Source organism: Pseudophryne corroboree, chromosome 8 (assembly GCF_028390025.1).
Source record: "Pseudophryne corroboree isolate aPseCor3 chromosome 8, aPseCor3.hap2, whole genome shotgun sequence".
Lineage (NCBI taxonomy): Eukaryota > Metazoa > Chordata > Amphibia > Anura > Myobatrachidae > Pseudophryne > Pseudophryne corroboree.
Genome location: NC_086451.1, coordinates 269940084 through 269966448, shown reverse-complemented (window position 1 = coordinate 269966448; position 26365 = coordinate 269940084).

Genomic DNA, 26365 nt, shown 5'->3' with positions numbered 1-26365 from the left:
TGGCTCTACAGAGGCAAGATGTCGACCTCATCATCATCCTCCGATTCCTCACCCCTTTCACTGTGTACATCCCCCTCCTCACAGAGCATTAATTCGTCCCCACTGGAATCCACCATCACAGGTCCCTGTGTACTTTCTGGAGGCAATAGCTGGTAAATGTCTCCACGGAGGAATTGATTATAATTAGAGATGTGCACCGGACATTTTTCGGGTTTTGTGTTTTGGTTTTGGATTTGGTTCCGCGGCCGTGTCTTGGATTCGGACGCATTTTGGCAAAACCTCCCTGAAAAATTTTTGTCGGATTTGGGTGTGTTTTGGATTCGGGTGGTTTTTTTCAAAAAACCCTTAAAAACAGCTTAAATCATAGAATTTGGGGGTAATTTTGATCCTATAGTCTTAGTAACCTCAATAACCACAATTTCCACTCATTTACAGTCTATTCTGATCACCCCACACCTCACAATACTATTTTTAGTCCTAAAAATTGGAACCGAGGTCGCTGGATGACTAAGCAAAGCGACCCAAGAGGGCGGCACAAACACCTGGCCCATCTAGGAGTGGCACTGCAGTGTCAGACAGGATGGCGCTTAAAAAAATTGGCCCCAAACAGCACATGATGAAAAGATAAGAGAAAAAGAGGTACACTGTGGTAGCTGGACGGCTAAGCTAAGCGACACAAACACCTCAATATCACAGGAATTATTCGTATTAATCAATGGTATTATTGGTCCAAATCACTGGAAGAAAATGACAAAATCACTGGAATTATTCGTTCTAATCAATGGTATTATTGGTACAAATCACTGAAAGAAAATGACAAAATCACTGGAATTATTCGTTCTAATCAATGGTATTATTGGTCCAAATCACTGGAAGAAAATGGAATGGATGGATACTTGCAGTGACACAGAGCTGCAAGATACAGCAATGGCCTACTGTACACAACTATATACTGTTGGGTCACCAAAATGCTGCACTGTAATACTAAATATACTGCTCACAAAAATGCAGCGCAGATATGGAATGGATATTTGCAGTGACACAGAGCTGCAAGATACAGCAATGGCCTACTGTACAACTATATACTGTTAGTCACCAAAATGCTGCACTGTAATACTATATATGCTGCTCACAAAAATGCCGCACAGATATGGAATGGATACTTGCAGTGACACAGAGCTGCAAGATACAGCAATGGCCTACTGTACTGTACTGTACTACCATAATTATTATATAGATGACAGATATAAAGTTACATTGTGGGGGAATCCAGTATACGTTCTGTCACCAGGTACCAGTGAATGACCACATCACGTATATAGGTGAAAGATATAAAGTTACTTTGTGGGGGAATCCAGTATACGTTCTGTCACCAGGTACCAGTGAATGACCACATCACGTATATAGGTGACAGATATAAAGTTACATTGTGGGGGAATCTAGTATATGTTCTGTCACCAGGTACCAGTGAATGACCACATCATGTATATAGGTGATAAATATAAAGTTACATTGTGGGGGAATCCAGTATACGTTCTGTCACCAGGTACCTGTGAATGACCACATCATGTATATAGGTGATAAATATAAAGTTACATTGTGAGGGAATCCAGTATACGTTCTGTCACCAGGTACCAGTGAATGACCAGATCATGTATATAGGTGACAGATATAAAGTTACTTTGTGGGGGAATCCAGTAAACGTTCTGTCACCAGGTACCAGTGAATGACCACATCATGTATATAGGTGACAGATATAAAGTTTCATTGTGAGGGAATCCAGTATACGTTCTGTCACCAGGTACCAGTGAATGACCACATCATGTATATAGGTGATAAATATAAAGTTACATTGTGGGGGAATCCAGTATACGTTCTGTCACCAGGTACCAGTGAATGACCACATCATGTATATAGGTGCAGATATAAAGTTACATTGTGGGGGAATCTAGTATACGTTCTGTCACCAGGTACCAGTGAATGACCACATCATGTATATAGGTGACAGATATAAAGTTACATTGTGAAGGAATTCAGTATATGTTCTGTCACCAGGTACCAGTGAATGACCACATCATGTATATAGGTGATAAATATAAAGTTACATTGTGGGGGAATCCAGTATACTTTCGTTCACCAGGTACCAGTGAATGACCACATCATGTATATAGGAGACAGATATAAAGTTACATTGTGGGGGAATCCAGTATACGTTCTGTAACCAGGTACCAGTGAATGACCACATCATGTATATAGGTGTCAGATATAAAGTTACATTGTGGGGGAATCCAGTATACGTTCTGTCACCAGGTACCAGTGAATGACCACATCATGTATATAGGTGACAGATATAAAGTTACATTGTGAAGGAATCCAGTATACGTTCTTTCACCAGGTACCAGTGAATGACCACATCATGAATATAGGTGACAGATATAAAGTTACATTGTGGGGGAATCCAGTATATGTTCTGTCACCAGGTACCAGTGAATGACCACATAATGTATATAGGTGACAGATATAAAGTTACATTGTGAGGGAATCCAGTATACGTTCTGTCACCAGGTACCAGTGAGTGACCAGATCATGTATATAGGTGACAGATATAAAGTTACATTGTGGGGGAATCCAGTATACGTTCTGTCACCAGGAACCAGTGAATAACCACATCATGTATATAGGTGACAGATATAAAGTTACATTGTGAGGGAATCCAGTATACGTTCTGTCACCAGGTACCAGTGAATGACCAGATCATGTATATAGATGACAGATATAAAGTTACATTGTGGGGGAATCCAGTATACGTTCTGTCACCAGGTACCAGTGAATAACCACATCATGTATATAGGTGACAGATATAAAGTTACATTGTGGGGGAATCCAGTATACGTTCTGTCACCAGGTGCCAGTGAATGACCACATCATGTATACACTTAAACTGGTGGTCCCCAGTCCCCACAATGCAGCACACTGATCAGATATTTGCAGCACACTGAGCACAGATATGGAGCGTTTTCAGGCAGAGAACATAGATATTTTCAGCACACTGAGCACAGATTATTTGCAGCACACTGTGCACAGATATTTGCAGCACACTGAGCACAGATTACGGAGCTTTTCAGGGAGAGAACGCTGCCACGTCCTCTCCGTTCAATCTCCAATGCACGAGTGAAAATGGCGGCGACGCGCGGCACCTTATATAGAATACGAATCTCGCGAGAATCCGACAGCGGGATGATGACGTTCGGGCGCGTTCTGGTTAACCGAGCAAGGCGGGAAGATCCGAGGCTGCCTCGGAACCGTGTAAAATGGGTGAAGTTCCCGAGGAACCGAACCCGCTCATCTCTAATTATAATTCATTTTGATGAACATAATCTTCTCCACATTTTCTGGAAGTAACCTCGTACGCCGATCGCTGCCAAGGTGACCGGCTGCACTAAACACTCTTTCGGAGTACACACTGGAGGGGGGGCAACTTAAGTAAAATAAAGCCAGTTTGTGCAAGGGCCTCCAAATTGCCTCTTTTTCCTGCCAGTATACGTACGGACTGCCTGACGTGCCTACTTGGATGCTGTCACTCATATAATCCTCCACCATTCTTTCAATGGTGACAGAATCATATGCAGTGACAGTAGACGACATGTCAGTAATCGTTGGCAGGTCCTTCAGTCTGGACCAGATGTCAGTTTTCGCTCCTGACTGCCCTGCATCACCGCCAATGGGTGGTTTTGGAAATCTGATCCTTTTCCTGGCAGGTCCAGTGGCGGTAGAAAATGAAGGAGGAGCTGTTGGTGGGTCACGTTCCGCTTGACTGGACAAGTGTCTCACCAGCAGGTCTTTGAACATCTGCAGACTTGTGTCTGCCGGAAAGAGAGATACAACGTAGGCTTTAAACCTAGGATCGAGCACGGTGGCCAAAATGTAGTGCTCTGTATTCAACAGATTGACCACCCGTGAATCCTGGTTAAGCGAATGAAGAGCTCCATCCACAAGTCCCACATGCCTAGCGGAATCGCTCCGTTTTAGCTCCTCCTTCAATCTCTCCAGCTGCAAGATACAGCAATGGCCTACTGTACTGTGCTACTATACTGGTGGTCACCACAATGCAGCACTGTACTACTATATACTGGTCACACAACAATGCAGCAGATATTGAGCACTGATCAGGATACTAGAACTGAGTCTGACACGGATCTGCAAGATACAGCAATGGCCTACTGTACTGTACTACTATAATATACTGGTGGTCACCACAATGCAGCACACTGAGCACATATATTGAGCTTTTCAGACAGAGAACGTAGCCACGTCCTCTCCGCTCAATCTACAATGCACGAGTGAAATTGGCGGCGATGCGCGGTTCTTTATATGGGTTAACCGAGCAAGGCGGGAAGATCCGAGGCTGCCTCGGACCCGTGTAAAACACGTGAAGTTCGGGGGGGTGCGGATCTTGATGAACCGAACCCGCTCATCTCTAATACATATATATATATATATATATATATATATATATATATAAAATAATATTCTGAGGGGGCCCCAGAGATATCACTGTACCTGGCCCAAAATTTCTGTTGCCAACCCTGCCTAAAGGGGCCTACACGCCGTGCATTTATGCCTAAAGGTTGATTTTGACTTTGCAATTTTCCTTGAACTACCCGGAGCCCAGAACCACTGATATTTACAATACATGGGGGGTCATTTTGAGTTGATCGCTAGCTGAAAATGTTCGCTGTGCAGCAATGATGCAAAAATACGGCACTTCTGCTCATGCGTATGCGGCGCAATGCGCACGCGCGACGTACTTTCACAATGGACGATGTAGTTTTACACAAGGTCTAGCAAAGCTTTTCAGTCGCACTGCTGACCGCAGAGTGATTGACAGGGAATGGGCGTTACTAGGTGTCAACTGAACGTTTTCAGGGAGTGTGTGAAAAAACGCAGGCGTGCCAGGAAAAATGCAGGCGTGGCAGGCCGAGCGCAGGGCGTGTTTGTGATGTCAAACTAGGAACTGAACAGTCTGAAGTCATCGCAAGCGCTGAGTAGGTCTGAAGCTACTCTGAAACTGCACCAATTTTTTTTTAAACCGCTGTGCGATCCTTTTGTTCGCACTTCTGCTAAGCTAAAATACACTCCCAGTGGGAGGCGGCATAGCATTTGCACGGCTGCTAAAAACTGCTAGCGAGCGATCAACTCGGAATGACCCCCATGGTGCCGTTTTGGCTATGTTCAATTTTGACTATATTAGAAACTAGATTGTACACTTTCTAGTCAAAATTAACATGCCTTCACAGTATATTTTTCCTGGCGATGCCAACCCCGCAGGACCGCATCAGCATCGCAAGCTGTATACACACATGCAGTCCGTATCGATAGTTATATTGCACCGTGAGGGTCTCCAGTAGTGCGGGTCTACTGCTGGTCAAATACGTTTTCTTTGTGACCGAGTTGGTAATACTATACTTCTCTCCCCCCCCCCCCTTCCCCGGCTGTGTGCTTCACAACTGCACTGACCGCTTCAACTACAGGAACTGCCACTGTGCTAATGATAGCCTCGTCAGCAGAACGCTTTCAGACAGACTCCCTGCCTCTCCTATGATATCTCTCTTTGGAGAGGGCGTACCAGCGGCTGTCCGGATCCCCTTACTGCACTGCAACTGACGAGAATCAGCGCTACCACAGACACGAGTGCTAGTCACTCCAGCAAAACGGGGGTGAGCATAATCATCTCATCACATTCAATCACCCCATTCCTTGGGTTCTTCAAAGTATACTAGTATACCATCTGTGGACACTACCAGCTTAACAACTTTCTCAAATTGACCGCTACCCTAGTTGCTAAAAATCTAGGACTATGAGTTTATATATGCACTATTGTTCTACTCATTGCTATATTTTTCACTATTGAATATTGGAATAGTGTGTATGAATTTTATGTAATAATTGTTTTTTTATGTGTTTAATAGATCATAATATATTTTAAGCGCTTCTTGTGTTTGATAACACAAACAATCCTCTATATATATGGTATAAACAGGTATCCAGATTGCCTTTAGGAGTGGCTAGATTTATTGATCAATTAATTTTAAATATATAGATATAGGTGCTAATTATACATTTATTTACCCTTAGAATTATTAGCGCCCAATACTACTAGGGCTTTTATCACCCTTTGTGGTTTCTGAATTTATGTTTTCTGCCGATATGGACTGTGCAGTCCGTATCGATAGTTATATTGCACGGTGTGTTTGTGGCATAAGAGTGGAAAATAGTTTAGCAGAAACAGAACCATAGATACAATGTTGCAAAACCCTTCATAAATAACTATGGATTTGAAACTTCAGTTTATATAGCCACAGTTTGTGAAACCTTTTTACAAAGAGTTAATTGATAATTCTGGAGAATACATCTTTTGATCTTTGTTCCTTTTTTTCAGAAGAAGCTGTTACAGTTTTAAATACAGTTATCCTCTGTCCTTGATTGACTTTGATTGACTCTTCTTCTGGGAACATAAAATATTTTACTAAAAGTTTTAAGTAATGAATATATTTGAGACATGATTAAAAAGTGATTGAGCCACAGTCAGTATGACATCCCAGATACACCAGTGAGGTTATGATAAAGATGAAGTGGCAGTCAATTTAGCGCTTCACATAAATGATATAAATTAGTAATTACTGATACTATTACCATCAAAAACAATTTTTATGATTCACTTTAAGCATGTTTTTATCATTATTACATTGCAAGCCCTTTTTAAATCCAACTAACCTTTGCTAAAGAGTGCGTGGAAGACTTGATAAAGTATTTTATTGCTGTAAATATGCAATTATGCGGTATATATTAGAGAAAATTAAACATTATTACAATGATATTGTGATTAAGTTACATATTTTCAGCCACATTAATTTCCCCCCTGAAACTGGAAAAGTAATTATCTTTTATTAAAACATGTGAAACCTAGGAATGTAGTTTAATATGGGCCTGATTTTGAGATGCACACAAATCTATTTTTTAAACATATTGTGCAATTTCTGCCTACTTGCCTCATCTCATCCAAGTGCCCTGTGCCTCGTGAATTTCTCCTCATCACCTCATCCTTACTGTTTTCTGCTCCATATCCTTTGGCATATTTGCTCTTAGGGGTCTGTTTACTAAGCCTTGGATGGAGATAAAGTCTGCTATGCCAAAGGCTGTGTTTGAAAAATGACAGTTAGGAGCCGATTGGCTGGTACTTTAGCTCCAGCGACTTTATCTCCATCCAAGGCTTAGTAAATAGACCCCAAATTTTGTCCCTTGCCTTAGGTTTGCCACCCACTCTCCTCCTGGGCAAACTGCCTTGTTAATCCTACTGTTTCCACTGCCAGATCAAAAATTGTTTAGTGTGCCACCAGCCCAGCACTTCCTGCTTGTACTAACATTATTGTTATGATATTAATGAGACACTGGGATGAACTTGGTTCTGAATACTCATTACTAACATACTGACTTTGAGGCAGACTCCCAGGAGACAAACCATTTGTTCTATACCAGATCTACTCAATGGTAACATTTTTCACACTTCAGTCACCTTCATACAGGTTGCTAATTTAGGATTACGGGGCTAATTCATGTTGCATCGCAAATCGCAATCTAACCGTAATTTTTTACGATTGCCCCACAGGCGCATGCACATCTCCTCTGCTGTGCATGTTCCTGCACTTTCTGCAGGGGTGCAGAAAATGCGAACACGGGGCATGAACGGGGGGTGTTGCGGTGCAAATGAGGGCATGGTGGGGTGCAAAAAGTGCGGCTGCATGACATCACACGCAGCCTCCGCAATGGGAAACATCGGGGGGGGGGGGGGGTGTTGCGTAACTACCACCCCCACAGCCACTGTGGAGGCTTGGTGGTGCAGGGCTGTGGGGGCGCCACCACTGATTCATAGCAGATTGACATGTGGACTAACCATCCGCATGTCAATCTGCTAAATGTCTCTCCCAAAATGGCTGCCACCATGGAGTAGACATGCTAGAGGTCATACTTGACTTCTAGTGTCTAGGAAGTGCCGAGACCCACGGGAGCAGGTGCAGAACTGCCGGAGTCAGTGGAGTCAGTTGCCGCCGAGCTCCAGGCACCTATACTCCATTGTCTCCCTTCAGTGTCCTTCCTGCTGCTGGGACCTGTGATATCAGTCTCCTGGAGCAGCACCTGGGGTCCGGCACCTGGGAGGGGGCGTGGTGTGAGAACAGGCAGGATGGGAGCGCTGCATGCACTGATGAATACATTTTCAGCAGCATGGTAAACCAATGGGGTGCTGCCATCCAGGATATTTATTGCACAGGCAAACCTGTCACCTGCTCCTGCTCTGACCTACTGTATCCCCATCCTCTGCTCTGACAAATAATGTAAGTGGCATGATTCAGGATTTTTTTTTTTTCCTGTGGTAGCCAATGTCTCGGCATGCAGGTAGCAAAACTGGGGTATAAGGTAGTTTTTTTCTGCAATGCCACGCCCCTTTCAGTGAAGCTACACCCATTTTAGTGAAGCCATGCCCCTTTTCCCAGTGCGCGCCTGCGTCGAGCGCAAATTTATCACTTTCCTAGTGGCAATTATGGGGGGCAGAGAATTTTTGGGATTGGAGGAGAACATTTTCTAGTTACGCCACTGAGGGGAGGAGGTGGTGGACAGAATTTGCAATCCTTACTGAGGGGTCATTCCAAGTTGATCGCTCGATAGCTAGTTTTAGCAGCCGTGCAAACGCTATGCCGCCGCCCACTGGGAGTGTATTTTAGCTTAGCAGAAGTGCGAACGGTTGTATCGCTGAGCGCCTGCAAAAAATGTTTGTGTAGTTTCAGAGTAGCTCAAAACCTACTCAGCGCTTGCGATCACTTCAGACTATTCAGTTCCAGATTTGACGTCACAAATCCGCCCAGCGTTCGCCCAGCCATGCCTGCGTTTTTCCGTACACTCCCTGACAACCGTCAGTTGCCACCCAGAAACGCCCACTTCATGTCAATCACTCTGCGGCAAGCAGTGCGACTGAAATGCATCGCTAGACCCTGTGGAAATCTGCATCATATATTGTGCCCGTACGTCGCGCGTGCGCATTGCGCCACATACGCATGCACAGAACTGCAGTTTTTTTAGCCTGATCGCTGCGCTTCGAACAAATTCAGCTAGCGATCAACTCGGAATGACCACCTGAATTAGGCCCCAAAGCTTTAATTTGTGTTCTTCTCATTTACTAGCCTCCATCTGTATTGGAAAGGAAAACGCATTATGCTACCTAATCAGACCTACACAAATACATGAAGCATGACTAGCTCTGACTAGGTAGCAAAATGTATATTTTTTGCCCCTGAATAAAAACATGATTCCTCATAAGCTGGGTACACATTAGACGAGAATTATACATGATAAGCACAATATCAATATCGTTAATGACTTTTTGTGCATATCATCTAATGTGTATGCACTATATCATTAATGATGCGCGTTGCCGAGTATCGTTAATGACCCACTCTGTCGTCTGTACATGCAGTAAAATTTGGACTATATCATACAAAACTGCATTTACAGGCTGGCAGCGGAGTGACATCACTAAATGATATCATTAGTGATATCCTTCAGTGGGCGGTATCCAAATGATATATCACGCCTAATCTCCTCTCTAAAGTGATCCCTGTTATCCCGCATATTGGTGGTCATTCCGAGTTGTTCGCTCGGTAATTTTCTTCGCATCGCAGCGATTTTCCGCTAATTGCGCATGCGCAATGTTCGCACTGCGACTGCACCAAGTAAATTTGCTATGAAGATTGGTATTTTACTCACGGCATTACGAGGTTTTTTCTTTGTTCTGGTGATCGTAATGTGATTGACAGGAAGTGGGTGTTTCTGGGCGGAAACTGTCCGTTTTATGGGAGTGTGTGAAAAAACGCTACCGTTTCTGGGAAAAACGCGGGAGTGGCTGGAGAAACGGAGGAGTGTCTGGGCGAACGCTGGGTGTGTTTGTGACGTCAAACCAGGAACGACAAGCACTGAACTGATCGCACTGGAAGAGTAAGTCTCGAGCTACTCAGAAACTGCACAGAGAAGTTTTTTCGCAATATTGCGAATCTTTCGTTCGCAATTTTGATAAGCTAAGATTCACTCCCAGTGTGCAATGCTGCTAAAAGCAGCTTGCGAGCGAACAACTCGGAATGAGGGCCCTTGTACCCATACTAATCAGATTTAACTGTGTAAAGGGTTGGACACCCTCGCTAACCCAGGGGTAGTGAGCAGAAATGATTATACCACACCCGTCAGCAGAAACAGAACGGGTGTGGAAGGGGGTGAAAAGAATTGACCACCCAGTGTGTATGCTCTATATCTGCCGCCAAGGAGTGTAGGGAAAATATTAGACAATATCGCTTATGGAGCGTATGGCTACAAATTAGATGATACACTCCATGAGCGATATCGGGTTGGTATCGCATTACCGGTGGCTGGGATACTGGCCGCAGAATGCCAGCGGGAGGTGCGGGCATGTGTGTGTGAGCACAACGAAGCCCTTTGCGGGCTCGGTGGCACGTGCTTAGGGGCAGCACTTGTTTAGGGGCGGCACTTGGATGCTTGTGTTGGTACTGTCAGCCTGAAATGTACCAGTAACTGTACAATATTTCCATTGTACTGTATCATGTGTCATCTTGAATGGAGTGTAAATGGGTAAGACATGCACATACTGCCCCTGTAAGCTGTCCTACTTTGTAAATATGTATATATACAGTCATTTAAAAAAATTCAATTAAATTGACTATAATTACATGAGTTTATAATCAATGAAAATAATAAAATTAGGCAAGGGGGGTGGGCATTACTGTTTGCCTAGGGGAACTCTCACCCCTAAATCCGCCCCTGACAAATACCAATGCATTTATTTATGTAAAGCATCACTAAACATGGGTTTCAAAGCTACATGAATATAGTAAACAACAATGTATTTTCTTTTTGGAGGTTATTTTCTTCTGATTTTCTTAAAGTTGCAGATACAAGAGGAACACCAATTCAGTTTTTACAAAAATAATGTAACCAGGTGCTTGGCCAAGCAGCCTAAGATGATATGCTTCAGAGGTGCTTCATCTGTGAGTACCAGTATCCTCCAGTCATCAAGGTTCTGCATTTACCTGAACCCACAGCTTCTTTGGGAGCCTGACTTCCTGCCTTGAGAGCTGCTTCTAGAGCACAGCATTTTAGCTCCTTCCCCCGGGATTGGAGGGTCCATATCATCCCTGGGCCCAGCTGCCTTGGTGACTCACCAACTCCCCTGTTTTACCTCTGGTACCATGGCCCTGTGGGCATCCACTGTACTAAGGCTGTGTCCAATTCCCAATTGGCCTTCAGCCTTTGATCTACAGTACTTATACCTATTTATACTGACCATACAAATGATCAGAGTAACTTGCACTCTTGACCGATGCTTAGGCCAATCCACTCAAGAGCACCAGACCTTACTTATCATAAAACAAGCAAATGAGTGGGCTAAAGAAAGCTTTGAGGGCACGTTTCATGCAGAGAGAAAAGGGGACGTGTTTGGAAGAAACTTTGTTGATATTGGGGATCATTCCGTGTTGATCGCTCGCTAGCAGTTTTTAGCAGCCGTGCAAACGCATTGCCACCGCCCACTGGGGGTGTATTTTAGCTTTGCAGAAGTGCAAACGCTTGTGCAGCAGAGTGCCTGCAAAATCATTTTGTGCAAAACAAGACCAGCCCTGTAGTTACTCTTCGTGTGCATTGATTCTAACGACGGTGGGACGGCTTTTGTGATCACCCACCTAGCGTTCGCCCAGCCACGCCTGTACTTTCCCCGGCACGCCTGCGTTTTTCTAAGCACTCCCTAATAACGGTCAGTTGACATCCAGAAATGTCCACTTCATGTCAATCTTCCTGCGTTGTGCCGTGTGACTGAAAGCTTCGCTAGAACCTGTGCAAAACCACAAAGGACTTTGTACCCGTACGTCACGCGTGCGCATTGCAGTGAATACGCATGTGCAGAAATGCCAATTTTTAGGCTGATCGTTGCGCTGCGAGCAATGGCAGCTAGCGATCAACTCAGAATGACCTCCATTGTACTATGGTTCTTTTGTTCTTTTATTCCCTTTGAGCCAAAAGAAGATCACTCTTCTACAATCAACTGGGATATAGAGGAATTACATGGCTCTTCTAGAGACTGCACTTTTGGACCACTTATTTTTTGTTTTTTTCTCTAAATTATTACATTCTATAATCTCAGATGAAATAGATGTAACTTTCAAAGAAGAGATATATTTTAAGAAGTCCCCTGTTTCCTCCATGAACAATTGCTTATACCCCATTGCATACTATAATTGTACAGTGAATAAATTAAAAAGGGTGGCTATAATCTTTGGGAACCATCTCCAGCCATCTTGGTGACTGTCATTCCCTTTGGAGATGGCAGGGAGATTCCGATGAAATGCATTACATTATGCCATTGGTTTTTTTTTAAATCTGTTTATTGGTGTTTTTTCATAATATGAGTTCAAAATAGAAACAATGGATTAGCAAACTATGGAGAACATGAAGAGAAGAATAAATTGACATATACATTATGCTATGTTAAAAGGAGAACAGCTCAGATCCGCAGAATATAGACTTGTTCATTACAAACCATAATCTGCATTTTGTCTCAATATTATTGAACCAACTCTGATCTAGAGATATTGTATTTTGGTGGTACCGCCGTATACATCAAACCTGTGGAGTCAAAACAACAGAGATCTCCATCTATGCTATATCAACAGAATAATAGAGAAAGGTATAATTACCTCTATGACCAGATAACTGATCAGCAAATAACAATAATCACGATAATCAAATTCAATTCTTTTGGAATTCGGTATCCTGGCATGTAAATAATATTAAACAGAGGAGAGAGAAAAAGAAGAGAAGTAGCAATTGAGTGCCAAAGAGAGAAGAGAGTGGGGAAGAGGGGGGTAACACATAAGTTTGGCTGGTTGGGGATATGGGGATGTCCTATCTATATATATATGGTGAAAAGAATCGCAATTGATGCAGTAGCATAATTATGGGAAGCAGGGGGATCTCGTCCTTCAGGTATCAATATATATTAGTGTGGTGTGTCACGATAAGGTGTCTTCCAGTAATTTCCTATGCAAGAACCATTCTGTGTGTTCGAAAACCTTAAATATTTGAGTCTGTGTGGTCTGATCCCGTGAATCAATATTAAGACCCCATTTTTTATAAAAGGTTTTAATCCCTGATTCAATGTTGATTTGGGCCGATTTTCTGTCGTAGTATAAGATCTGCAGAAGTTTACTGTGTACCTCTGTCAGAGTTGGAGATGTGGACAAGAGCCAGTGGGTCAAGATAATTTTTGTAGATACCGTCACTAGAACGGTTAGGAATGGTTGTATCTTCCGTCTTCCTGGTCCTAAGTCCCATTCTGAGAAATTTGCACACAGGCAAGACAGAGGTGTCGCTTCCGCATGGATAGGATATGTAATAGCTGATTAATAAAGGCCATTACTTTATGCCAGAAGCGGCGGATCAGACCACACTCCCAAAACATGTGATAAAATGAAGCTACACTGATATGACATTTAGGGCATTCCCCGGATTCCATAGGGTTAAATCAAGCATGTTGTATGGGGGAAATGTATGCCCTCTGTAGGGTGCGAAGATGGACCTCCTGTAAGTACGGGGAGGCTAAGGCTTTCAGGGAGGAGATATAGTGATCACTGAGTTGTTGAGGGGAAGTCAGACTAGGTATGTCCTTACGCCATTGATCAAGTAATCTATTCCATCTATGTTCTGTTGATCTGGAGGTCAGAATGTTATATATCTTTCTGATACGTGTGGGTCCAGCTTTGTGTGCAGCGAGTGAGAGCAATAATGGAGTAGAAAAAGAAGAATTGTCCTGGGGGTGGACATGTTTAAGAGTTGTGTGGTGTAAATAATGCCTGGTTTGGAGGTACATGTAAAAGTGAGTGTGGGGTAGGTTGAACTTTTCTCGAAGGAAGGAGAAAGACAGTATAGAGCCTCCCGGATCAAAGACCTTGGAGGAATTGGAGAGACCCTTCTCTTTCCAGAGTCGGTAATTAGGGTTAATGAGTGATGGAGGAAAGGCAGGGTTGCCCCATAGTGGAATGCATAATGATATCTCTGGATTACTCCTGAATTTTTTGTGTAGAGAGCGCCAGTTATAGTAGATATCATGGAAAAGGGGGTTATTGCGAATCGAGGAGGGGATCAGGGAGGGTCCACAAAGTAGCAAAGCTCCCGGGGAATAGGGAGCAAACAAGGCCTCGTCCAATGCGGAGTCAGTGAAGAGTTCCCTGTCGAACAGCCAGTCAGCAGCGCAGCGAAACAAGGAAGCCATTGAGTAAGACGCGTAATCAGGGACCCCGAAACCACCTGCCAATTTAGGAGCCATTAATTTGTCTAGAGCAATGAATGATTTCTTCCCTTTCCACAGGAATTTCGACATAATTTTCCGTAGGTATTGAATGTCTCGATTATTAAGTCGAACTGGGAGCATTTGCATAAGGTAAAATAGTTTGGGGAAGACTATACTTTGTAATACAGCTATCCTCCCCAATAATGATAAGGGAAGTAATTTCCAACTGTCCAAAAGTGTTGTCACCCGTGCAAGACCAGGAGAGTAATTTTCTTCATATAATCTAGACAAATTTGCCGGTATTTGGATCCCTAAGTATGTAATTTTTGTGGGAACAATTTTAAAGGAGAGGAATGAAAGAAAGTCTGATATGATGTTTGTAGTGGGGCCTAAGAGTAAAATTTCTGACTTGGCTACATTAATCCTATATCCTGTTCCCAAATGCCTGAATCAGACCCAGGATCTCCGGAATGGAGCTCACTGGGTCCGAGACAAACAAGAGCATGTCATCCGCAAAAAGGGCCAGGCGGAGATCAATATCTCCTATTTTGATTCCTTTAAACACTGGAGATTGTCGTAAGGCTATCGCCAGAGGTTCCAGCGCTATGGCAAAAAGTAAGGGAGACAGGGGGCATCCCTGTCTGGTACCTCTGTGTATCTCAAAAGCTGGGGATAGAACTCCATTACATGAGACCTGTGTCAGAGGAGTAGTATAAAGAAGTTTCAGGAGATTTACAAAAGAGTCAGGAAAGCCAAAAAGTGAAAGAGAAGAGAAAAGAAGGTCCCAGTCGACCAGGTCGAACGCTTTTTCCGCGTCAAGAGAGAGTATAACTGGGTGTGTGGTGTGAGATAAAGAGGAGGAGGAAGCATAGATAGCTGACAGGACCCGTCTTACGTTGACCTCAGAGTGTCTTCCCCAGATAAATCCCGTTTGGTCCTTGTGTATAATATGAGGGAGTAAATGTTTAATCCGATCTGCTAATATTTTGGTAAGTAACTTATAATCGAGGTTCAGTAAAGAGATTGGGCGATATGATCCCGGCTGAGAGAGGTCCTTCCCAGGTTTAGGAAGAACCTTGAGAATGGCTGTATTAAAATGTCTGGGAAGAGTGTCAGAGGCCAAAACCGCATTCAGGACCGACACTAAAGTTCCACCAATGCGTGGTAGAAGAATCTTATAAAAATCAACACTGAAGCCATCAGGACCCGGTGCCTTGTCCCTGCCGAATTGTCCAATGACATTCTTGACTTCTTCAAGTGTGATGGGTTCTAGTAATGATTGGACCATAGTGGGGAGTAGCTGTGGAACAGGAAGAGTATCCCAGAAAGTAGAGGGCCATGGGGAGCCAATAGGAGAAGTCACAGACAAAGGAGGAGGGGTTGGGGAGTATAGGCCTTCATAAAAGGATCTCATCACATCAGAAATTTCTTGGTTAGTGGTGGTTAGCGCGCCAGTGGATGTTTGGAGCGGGTGTGTGACCATAGGAGGACGAGAACCATTTAGTAAAGTCGTCAATAATTTACCAGTTCTATTGCCAAATTTATAGAATCTATAACTTACTGAGAAGGAGAATCTACTGCCCATAGCAGACATAAATTCATCAAAATGAGTTTTGGCATTAAGATAGGCGAGGCGGTTTTGCGAGGTAGGGGAGGATTTGTATTGCTGGTAGGCTGTCGACAGGGGCCTCTGAAACTCCAAATATTGAGTGGCATATTTTTTATTGTTGGCTGAGACGTAAGATATGATATCACCCCGGAGAACTGATTTCGCAGTCATCCAGAATAATATAGGCTCTTCTTCTAGATGGGATGCATTATTAGTCTGGAAAGATTCCCAGGAGGATTCCAATTTCTGTTGAAATTTTAGGGAGCTTGCGAGATATGACGGGAATCGCCACAGTTTAGGAGATGGGGAGGAGACATTTGGAAAGTGAAGGGTCGCTGTTACTAGGGCATGGTCCGAGAGGGCTATGGTCTCAATTTGGGAATCAGACACATGAGGTAGTAGAGAGTGGGATAGTAGAATGTAGTCTATCCTAGATAGTGTGTGGTGGGCAGTGGAGAGGCATGTGTATTCCTTTTCCGTGGGGTGTAGAGCCCTCCAGATATCTACTGCTTGCAGTCTTTCTGCTAAAAAGGGGACTCCAAGTTTGGGCAGTGAAAGATGTCTCGCGGGGGGATGTGACCTATCTAGGTAGGAGGAAGAAATAAGGTTAAAATCACCGCCTAGGAGCAAGGGCTCTGTTAGAAAGGGGGTCAATTTGGCTAGTAAAGTCTGAAAAAACATCTTGTTGTAAGCATTAGGAGCGTAAACATTGCATATAGTGTACATTTTACCATTAATTTTAGCAGATAATATGACATAACGACCATCTGGGTCATCTATAGTGGAGACCACCTCCGTGAGATATGGCTCTTAACCAATACAACAACACCCCTGGCTTTAGAATTATATGAGCTAAAACCCAGTACCCGCCAGTTTAAGGTGTTCAACTTCACCGTCTCCTCCGGCTTGAGGTGTGTTTCCTGCAGGAAAGCCAAATCTATCCGCTGTTTCTTAAGATAAAGGAGTATTTTCCGTCTCTTCGCTGGGGAGTTAAATCCCCCTACATTCCAAGTTCCCACTACTAAGTCAGGCATGTTGTCATGGTAAAGATAAAACATATGCACCGACTACTATCAGCTTTATACGAATAAAGACAGTCACATCCTAGGAGGGGGGTGGGAGAGAGGGGGGAGGAAGGAGACAATACAAGGGAGAAGTATTAGAAAAGAAAAAAGTAGGCAACAGGTCATACAATATGAAAAGCATTACCGTACTAATAATCATGCTAGCAATGACCAGCGACCTCCGGCCAACGGTCATGCACAAGGACCAACAACAGTGGTCTCGTGCATGAGCGTTATAGGACATAAATGCAATAGTAAGGAAGGAATTCCTCCTCGCCGTCGTCTTATAAGTAGTTACGCCCGCCCGAGAAGAAGAGTAGAGAATTCCCATATATTAACTAAATTGTGAGAAGCAGAATGTCATGAGTGACAATCAGGGAGTGGGGGTTACCGAAAAGTAGCTTCCGGAATCATTATAAACTTGAAATATGTCAAACTAAATTATAAAACAACATGAATGAGTAAATCTCACATCTAAATGAGCTAAGTTATCAATGACACAAGATGCAATCGAATGAAGAAAATATAGAGAAGTGTGTACATATGACTGGGGATATGTATAATCAGTGTTCAGCAGTGACAGTCATTGAACGGCCTGCAGATGGCATTAAGATGACACTGTCAGTGAAGGGGTGCTTGAGAGCGTTCCAGTGGGTTCAATGGATTATAGCGTCGCTGCCGGTGAAGGACGATCTGTGATGTCCACGCTATCCTCTCGTGCAACATTACGTAGGTATGCTGCTGCATCAGCGGGTGACAAAAAGTCCTTGTGGGAGGTACCCTCATAAATACGCAAGCGTGCGGGATAGAGCAGGCCAAACTTGCGGCCCTCTGACACGAGTTGCGTGCAAATTGGGGAAAAAGCCTTACGGGCCCGGGTCAGTTCCACTAAGTAATCCTGGAATATGTAAAGCTTATTACCCTCCCATTGTAAATCTTTCACTTTACGGGAAGCAGACCAAAATGTCATTTTATGAAGGTAGTTCAGACATCGGAACAAAGTCACACGTGGGCGCGGTCTGTTGGGGGTAGGGACTGGCCCCACTCGGTGCACTCTCTCGATTACGAGATCATTACAGTCCCGTTCAATGCCCAATAGTGAAGGAAGAGTGGTGCGCACAAAGTGTGCCAGTGCTGTGCCTTTTATAGATTCTGGTAGTCCCACTAATCTTATATTGTTTCTTCTCGAACGATTTTCAATATCATCTAATTTATTCCATATTTGGTAATTTTCTGTAGTGAGATTTTTTACGGAATGTTGAAGCCCTTTAATGTCATGGGTGGCTGCTTGAAGTTGTGTTTCAGTATGGGTAACCCTCTGTGTCAGGTGCTGCAGTTGTTTGGATATATCACAAACTGCTTGGGACAGGAGGGGTGCCATAGTAGCTGTGATAGCAGCCACTACGTCTCCATATGTGACAGGGGCTGTGGGATCCCGGCATACCTGGGAGCCTATTTTGTCTGTGCCCTCAGCTGTGGCTTTCTTGGACGCTCGGGAGATCACCTCAGGTCCGGTGTCCGGCGCCATGACACTTGTCGCGCGGCGCTTCTCCTGCCTGTTCGGCGCTGCTGCGGGAGCCTGTGGAGCTGCTGTCACGGCTGTCACAAAGCGGTCCATTGTGATCGCGGATGCTGGCAAGGGTGTTCCAGGCGGTATGGAGGCTGATATAGCCTTGAAAAGGTGTCTTACAACGGGCGGCGGGGACGGAGCTCCTGCAGTGAGCTTCCTACTCCATGCGTCCCGGAACCGGAAGTCTCACATTATGCCATTGTTAATCTTTACACCATGAATCAGGGTTAGTCACCCTACATCTCAAACTCCCTAGAGAAAAATTTCAGTAAAATTCAGACCTGATCGTAGATGTGCGATAAAATGGACATCTATGATTAAATTCTTTGTCATGAGGGGGGATGCCCTGCACAGGGCAAGTCTGCTCCGCATGCCATATCCCCCCCCCCCCCCACAGACATGTGAAAGCATTGCACGGCGTTGATGCTTTCTCATTCTTGAGTAGCCCTCTGCCTACGTTGCATAGCTGCAAAGGCAGATGGTTACCCGCCATGTTAAGGGTGGCAGTGGGTGCGTGTGAAGTCACGAAGCAGCCGCGACCCACCCTAGCAACGATCCAAGCATGCCTCCATTGTTCAGACTGCACCCATTAAATGAAGCATCGATGCACATAAATCGTGGTCTAGGCACCCAGTTCCCATGCCCCTCCGGGTCTTAAACTGCATTCTGAAGAGAATGCAGTTTAGGACATTGCACATGCACGTATCGGCATATGCGCATACACTGATATACAAAAATTGCTTCATAGCGATTTTTGTACATCACCGACAGGATCTGAATTAGGCCGTTAATATCACCAGAAAGAGTTCTTGATGTGGGTGGGGACCATAATTGGACCCTGGATCTGCTTTTAGATTTCTTGTGGGGAATGAGCAAGCTTTCATAATGTGATGCATGTAGCATGTGCAGACTGTTCCATTACTACTATCTGGCTGTGTGGAGACTCCTCTATCCTCCCCTATCACATTTTACTTTTTCAATCCACAACACAAATTTTGCCCCTTGACGGCAATCATTAGCATTGTTGATGTTGACGAGTGGTAGTGTGGAGTGTGTCGGCCTACTGGAACGGGGGATTCTGACCTTCTGTGAACTTCAGGATACATTTTCTCTTCCAACACAATGGATGAATCAAATAGTATACCGAATGTTCCAAATAATAACACTGTATTTTAATATAGTTACATACGTATCAGACCATTTATATCTAACAACCATTGTTACAAAATTGTTTAATCTCTGCAGTTAGGGCCAGCATTAAGATTTAATTACCATTTTCTGTCTTAACATTACTATGTTGTTACACACATGTAGTATTCACTCGTATCTATTCAAGAAAAAAATATCAATGCATGTAAACCACCAATATGTTATAAAAGTATTAAAAACCTCTTATACAGTAAGTAAGTGTTAAAAAAAAAGAGCTCTGTTGTTAATAACTCTTGGTTTATTCAACTGGTAAGTTCTATTCAGTCTCTGCACAGTCTGGGAAAAAGAAATGTATACATATGCCAAGTGACTGCGAACTGTATATTGGATCTTTATTAGTTGTTCCTCAATGATTGTCCACTATAATATACTCACTATATGCTATGTGTGATTGCAGCCAATGTTATCATCATTGGGATCACAGTCTTGGCAGCACACAGTCGATATGTTGCAGTGGAGTTTCTACATACTATGAGACTACCTGAGCGTCCCCAGGTCCCGCTGGCTGTTGAGTCCAACTTCAATTGCTCTCTTAGTAGTACAGAACACCTGTTGTCCAGTGTCTCAGCATCCCTTTGGAGTTGCTCCATGCATTATCATCAATATTTTGTGGAAATGTTCAACGCTGTCTTTCTTTTGGACAACTATGATATCCTTGTCAGAAGAAATTCTGAAGATGGATACTCCGCCTGACCCTAAATTCTGGTTACTTTCTTACTGTATTATGTTTATATACAAGAAATCACTGTGTGATGAGTGAGCTCTCTGGCTGAAAGATGCCTTTTGAGATGAACACTATAATGTCTACAGTCACACATCCAAAGCAGCCTTTTCCTATCAAAGATGGGACAATACTGCTACTCCAAAAAAATAATAAAAAAATAATAATAATAATAATAATAATAATAAAAAATATAAATATATTTTTTTTTTTAGGGGAGCTGCTCATTGAACCAATGATGACAACTTTTCAGTTTTTGGCATGTTCTTTGTCTGAATAATATACGTACGGTCGTACCCATAAATTTTGCAGCTTGCTGTGATAGCAGACTGCACACAATAGAAATAGCTATAAGAGAATTAAAGTAACAGTTGTATTTTTCACAGTAAAAAGCTTTAAAATTCCTTTGGGTTATTATTTCGAACCCATGAAAGTGTTCCCAAAGTTTATAGAAATGGATATATAATCAGAATAATTATAGAATTATGTCACATACAACAGTAATAGATAAAGGCAAACAATCGTATTTTTCTCAGTGGAAACCTTTAATCTTTTGGGGTGTTATTAGGAACCCATAAAAGTGTTCATAATGTTTGCTGCTTGCTGTGTAATAGATAATGGATCAAAATAAATTCAGTTTAGAGTCACACATGACAGAAATAAAGCTTTAAACAATTGTATTTTTCTCAGTGGAAAGCCTTTCATCTTTTGGGGTGGTATTAGAAATGCAGTCACACATTTACAGTAGCCATTAGCTATCAGAGATACGATGATATTGCCTCTCTCACAACAAACAAGTGAAATACATTTTATGTTTTGATTGTACAACTATTAAGGAATGATTCTTCTTTGTACTGTGTGTGTGTGTGTGTGTGTGTGTGTGTGTGTGTGTGTGTGTGTGTGTGTGTGGGTGTGTGCGTGTGTTTGCTTGGGAGCAGGGTCGGTGCTAGGGTGTTCGGTGCCCCCCTGCAAACTATACATTTGCGCCCTCCCATACTTTACAAAGGGACAGCGCACATAATAACCCCTGTAGTAGTGACTCTTACACACATAACGCCCCCTGTACCAGTGACGCTTACACATGTAACACCCCCTGTACCAGTGATGCTTACACACGTAACGCCCCCTGTATGAAGTGACGCTTACACACATAACACCTCCTGTAGCAGTGATGCCTACACATGTAACGCCCCTTGTAGCAGTGACGCTTACACATGTAACGCCCCCTGTACCAGTTCCGCTTACACACGTAACGCCCCCTGTACCAGTGCAGCTTACACACGTGATGCCTTCTGTACCAGTGGCGCTTAGACACAAAACACCCCCTGTACCAGTGCCGTTTACACATGTAACGCCCCCTGTACCAGTGACGTTTACACACGTAACGCCCCCTGTACCAGTGATGCTTACACACGTAATGCCCCATGTACCACTGCCGCTTACACATGTAACGTCCTCTGTACCAGTGCCGCTTACACATGTAACGGCCCCTGTACCAGTGACGCTTACACATATTATGCCGCAGTCACACATACACACACAGATAAACACACCACATACACATATATATTTACATACACACACATACATACTGTACATACATTACACACATACACAATCATACATATATACAGTATACACAGATACTGTATACACACACACACACACACACACACACACACTTTCCAGACACTTACCTAATGAAGTCTGGGTGGCCTGAGCTGTAGCAGCTTATCCTCCTGCTGCAGCCTGGTCCCGTCTGGCTCCACCCCTTATTCCCATCTAGTTCCACCCCCTTTTGATCCCGCCCGGCCACTGAACTGTCACATAGGGGAGGGGAAGGGAGGGGAGGGGGAGAGGAGGCTTTGTGCTGCCAGCGCCGAGGGGGAGAGGAGGCTTTGTGCTGCCGGCACCGCTGCGTGTCATAGAGTGTGACAGCAGCCGCAGCAGGGACAGCAGCAGCAGCAGCAGCTCAGCACAGGGATACAGAGCAGGGAGAATGCCTCTCCAGTCTGGCGCCTCCCTGCACTGCATCCCTATGCTGAGCGGCTAGTGCAGGACATGCTTGGGAGTCTTTGGAATGTTGCTGTAAAATAACAATGGGACTGTTTTTTGGAACAATCAGTCCAGTACACAACACATTGAGGGAGATTTATCAAAACTTGGATAGAGGTATACTTGAGAGAGATAAATTACTAACCAATCAGCTTCTGTCATTTTACAGGCAGTATTTGAAAAATTGACAGTTAGTAGCTGATTGGTTGATACTTTATTTCTCACCAAGCTGTGATACATTTCCCCCATTGTTATTTCAGTCTCTCTAATCCCATTCCTTTCTCATCCGGCTCTGGTATAAATTACCTGCTGTCGGGATCCCGGCGGTCAGGACACCAACACCGGAATCTTGACAGCTGAAATGCAGACGGCAGGCGCAGCAAGTCCCCTTGCGGGCTCGCTATGCTCACCTTGCGATTATCTTCCCCCATCGGGTGGTAGCGTGGACCATCACCTGAGTGAGAATATGGAGCTGTGGTTAGTATTCCGACCACCGGGATTTCCCCGGCTGTTGAGTTTCCAGCGTCATTATCCTGAATTCCAGGATCCTGACAGCCGGTAAATGAACTGCATCCCTTTCATCCTGCCTGTCTTACTCTGTCTCTGTATAACATTGTTAATCTCACTGCCTTTGTCTCATCCTCACCCTGCCTGTTACTCATGTTTGATGGACCGCACCTTATCACCTAACCAGAAAATCTCTTCCTATGCTTTCTGCTGCAAAATGGCCACAGAGAGCAGGAAGAATAGTTTTTTTCCCAAACCTTGCCAGATCCAAGATTTATAAAGAAAATTATGTTTTGCCTCATTATAAGATTCAATGTAAGCCTCACAACTGAGCCATAACTCAGTTCTACTGTACTTGTTGCCAGAAAAAAACAATTCCCTCAGATTTCTCCAAGACCAAACACTGATTTTTAATATGACCACATAAAGGTAAATACCTTAGCTTGGATCACCAAGTCTACTGTGAAAAGGGGATGGCGGACCTTAGGTCGACATGAGTTAGGTCGACATTCATTGGGTTGACAACGTTTGGTTGACATGCATTAGGTCGACATGATCACTAGGTCAACTTGGTCATTAGGTTGACATGTACTAAATCGACATGGAACAAAGTCGACATGTGTTTTTTACATATTGTTTTGATTTTTTTGACCTTTTTCCTACTTAATGATCCACGTGGACTACAATTGGCAATGGTAACCTGTGCCGAGCACAGCGGTTGCGGAGCGAGGCACCTTGCCAGAAGCATGGTGAGCGAAGCGAGCCGTGCGAGGGGTCATGGTGCACTAAATGAGGTTCCCCGTCACTTTTTGAAGAAAACAACACCAAGAAATGTAAAAAACCTCATTTCGACCTTTTTGTATGTCAACCTAGCACATGTCGACCTAATGACCATGTCGACCTAGTAATCATGTCAAACTAATGCATGTCGACCAAACGTGATCGACCCAATGTATGTCGACCTAACTCATGTGGACCTAATGAACCACACCCATGAAAAGGACAGCATTCAAAGCTAACTTCTAGTCAGGGCCGTCTTTTCGCATGGGCTCAATGTGCAGTTTACCAAGTACCAGAGGAGCCTAATAGCCCTAGTATAATAGCTTAGAGTCCCCTCTTTCCAGGGGTACCAGATTTTGACAATCGGCCCTGGGGATCCGGAGATATCTGACTTCAAAGCAGTGGTCCCTACCCGAGACTGTTAATTGCTCTTCCTAGCCAGATATCTCGGGTTGTCTGATTTAGAGTTTTTCTGAGGAAACACTCCAAACCCTATGGACACTGGCAGCTTGTCTCTATTATGCCCAGAACCAGAGATATCAGCCTTCCAGCAACTGGTCCCTGCTCCAGCTCCATATGCCTGGTATGCAGTTTTATATTTTAGTCAATGGATTGCTCTGGCTTCTTAACTATGATCTTGAAGTCCCTAGTACCCCCTGAAAGGTGGGACTCTCTAGTTTTTTTTATCCCATTAAAAGCTAAGAAATGTATTTCAGGAACTGGTGATATCTGCAGTCAAGCAAGCTGCCCTCCCACCGGAAAATTATGAATATTAAGCCCACTCCACTATCCACCGCCCCTCTTCATATTAAACACCCCCTACCACCCTGGAAGTCATGTACCGAGGCCCATTCATTCAGCCCAATTCCCCCATCTACAGTTCAGTGTTCTCCTACCCACCCCATCTCCTACTATCTGTGCAGTAAAGGAGTATTTAGCAGAAATTACTGTTCTAGGGGGGTAATTCCAAGTTGATCGCAGCAGGACATTTTTTAGCAGTTGGGCAAAACCATGTGCACTGCAAGGGAGGCAGATATAACTTTTGCAGAGAGAGTTAGATTTGGGTGGGTTATTTTGTTTCTGTGCAGGGTAAATACTGGCTGCTTTATTTTTACACTGCAATTTAGATTGCAGATTGAACTCACCACACCCAAATCTATCTCTCTCTGCACATGTTATATCTGCCTCCCCTGCAATGCACATGGTTTTGCCCAACTGCTAAAAAATTTCCTGCTGCGATCAACTTGGAATTACCCCCATGGTCCGACATGCTGAAAAGAAGATAGGACACTCCCTACCACCCACAGGACATCAAAGCTGCAGCTGATAGCACCCTTCACCCCTACTGCTGGAGGATGGGTAGGGGCCCAAGTGCATTGCTGTGCCCAGGGGCCTACACTGCTGTTAAGATAGCCCTGCTTCCAGTAGGTATGTGCTTTAATTATTCTAGAAATGTGTAAACTTGTTTTTTTATGTTTGTCATGGGTCTTCAACCTGTGACCCTTCAGCTGCTGTGGAACTATACATCCCAGCATGCCCTGCTTCAGTTTTAGCATGCCTTAATAGCAAAATTGTGGCAGGGCATGATGGGATGTATAGCTTCCCAGCAGCTGGAGGGCTGCAGGTTGAAGAACCATGGTTTTTGTATTACACTATTCAGATTTATTTTTAAGAATATACAAGCCTTTTTTCTTTTACTAACGTGGGAAGCAGAAAGAGATATTTGATGTTGTGTGCATACTAAAGACATTGGGGGTCATTCCGAGTTGATCGTAGCTGTGCTAAATTTAGCACAGCTACGATTATGAACTCAGACATGCGGGGGACGCCCAGCACAGGGCTAGTCTGCCCCGCATGTCAGTGCCGCCGCCCCCCCCCCCCCCCACAGAAGTGCAAAGGTATTGCACAGCGGCAATGCCTTTGCACTTCAAGAGTAGCTCCCGGCCAGCGCAGCTTTAGCGTGCTGGCCAGGAGCTACTCTTCGCTCCCCGGCCCGTAGTGGCTGCGTGTGACATCACGCAACCGCTGCAAGCCACTCCCCGCACGGTCCGGCCATGCCTGCGTTGGCCAGACTGCACCCACGAAATGGCGGCCGCCGTTTCGCCCCCTCCCGCCCATCGACTGCCTCTGCCTGTCAATCAGGCAGAGGCGATTGTAGCGCAGCGACAGGCGGCCATGAGCCGGCGCACTGCGGCACCGGCGCATGCGCAGTTCTGACCCGATCGCTACACTGCGAAAAACTGCAGCGTGCAATCGGGTCAGAATGACCCCCATTGTACACATTTATTGTACATTCATTTTTTTTTATTTTGTTTCTTTCATTTAAACAGAGAGAGCAAGGTGTTTATTTTAGGTCATGGATATTATGCATTTGATAAAGAACGCTCTTAAAGAAGAGAAATAAAGGCCACTTGAGAAGACATTCTATTTGAATGCTTCCGGTGTTCACAAT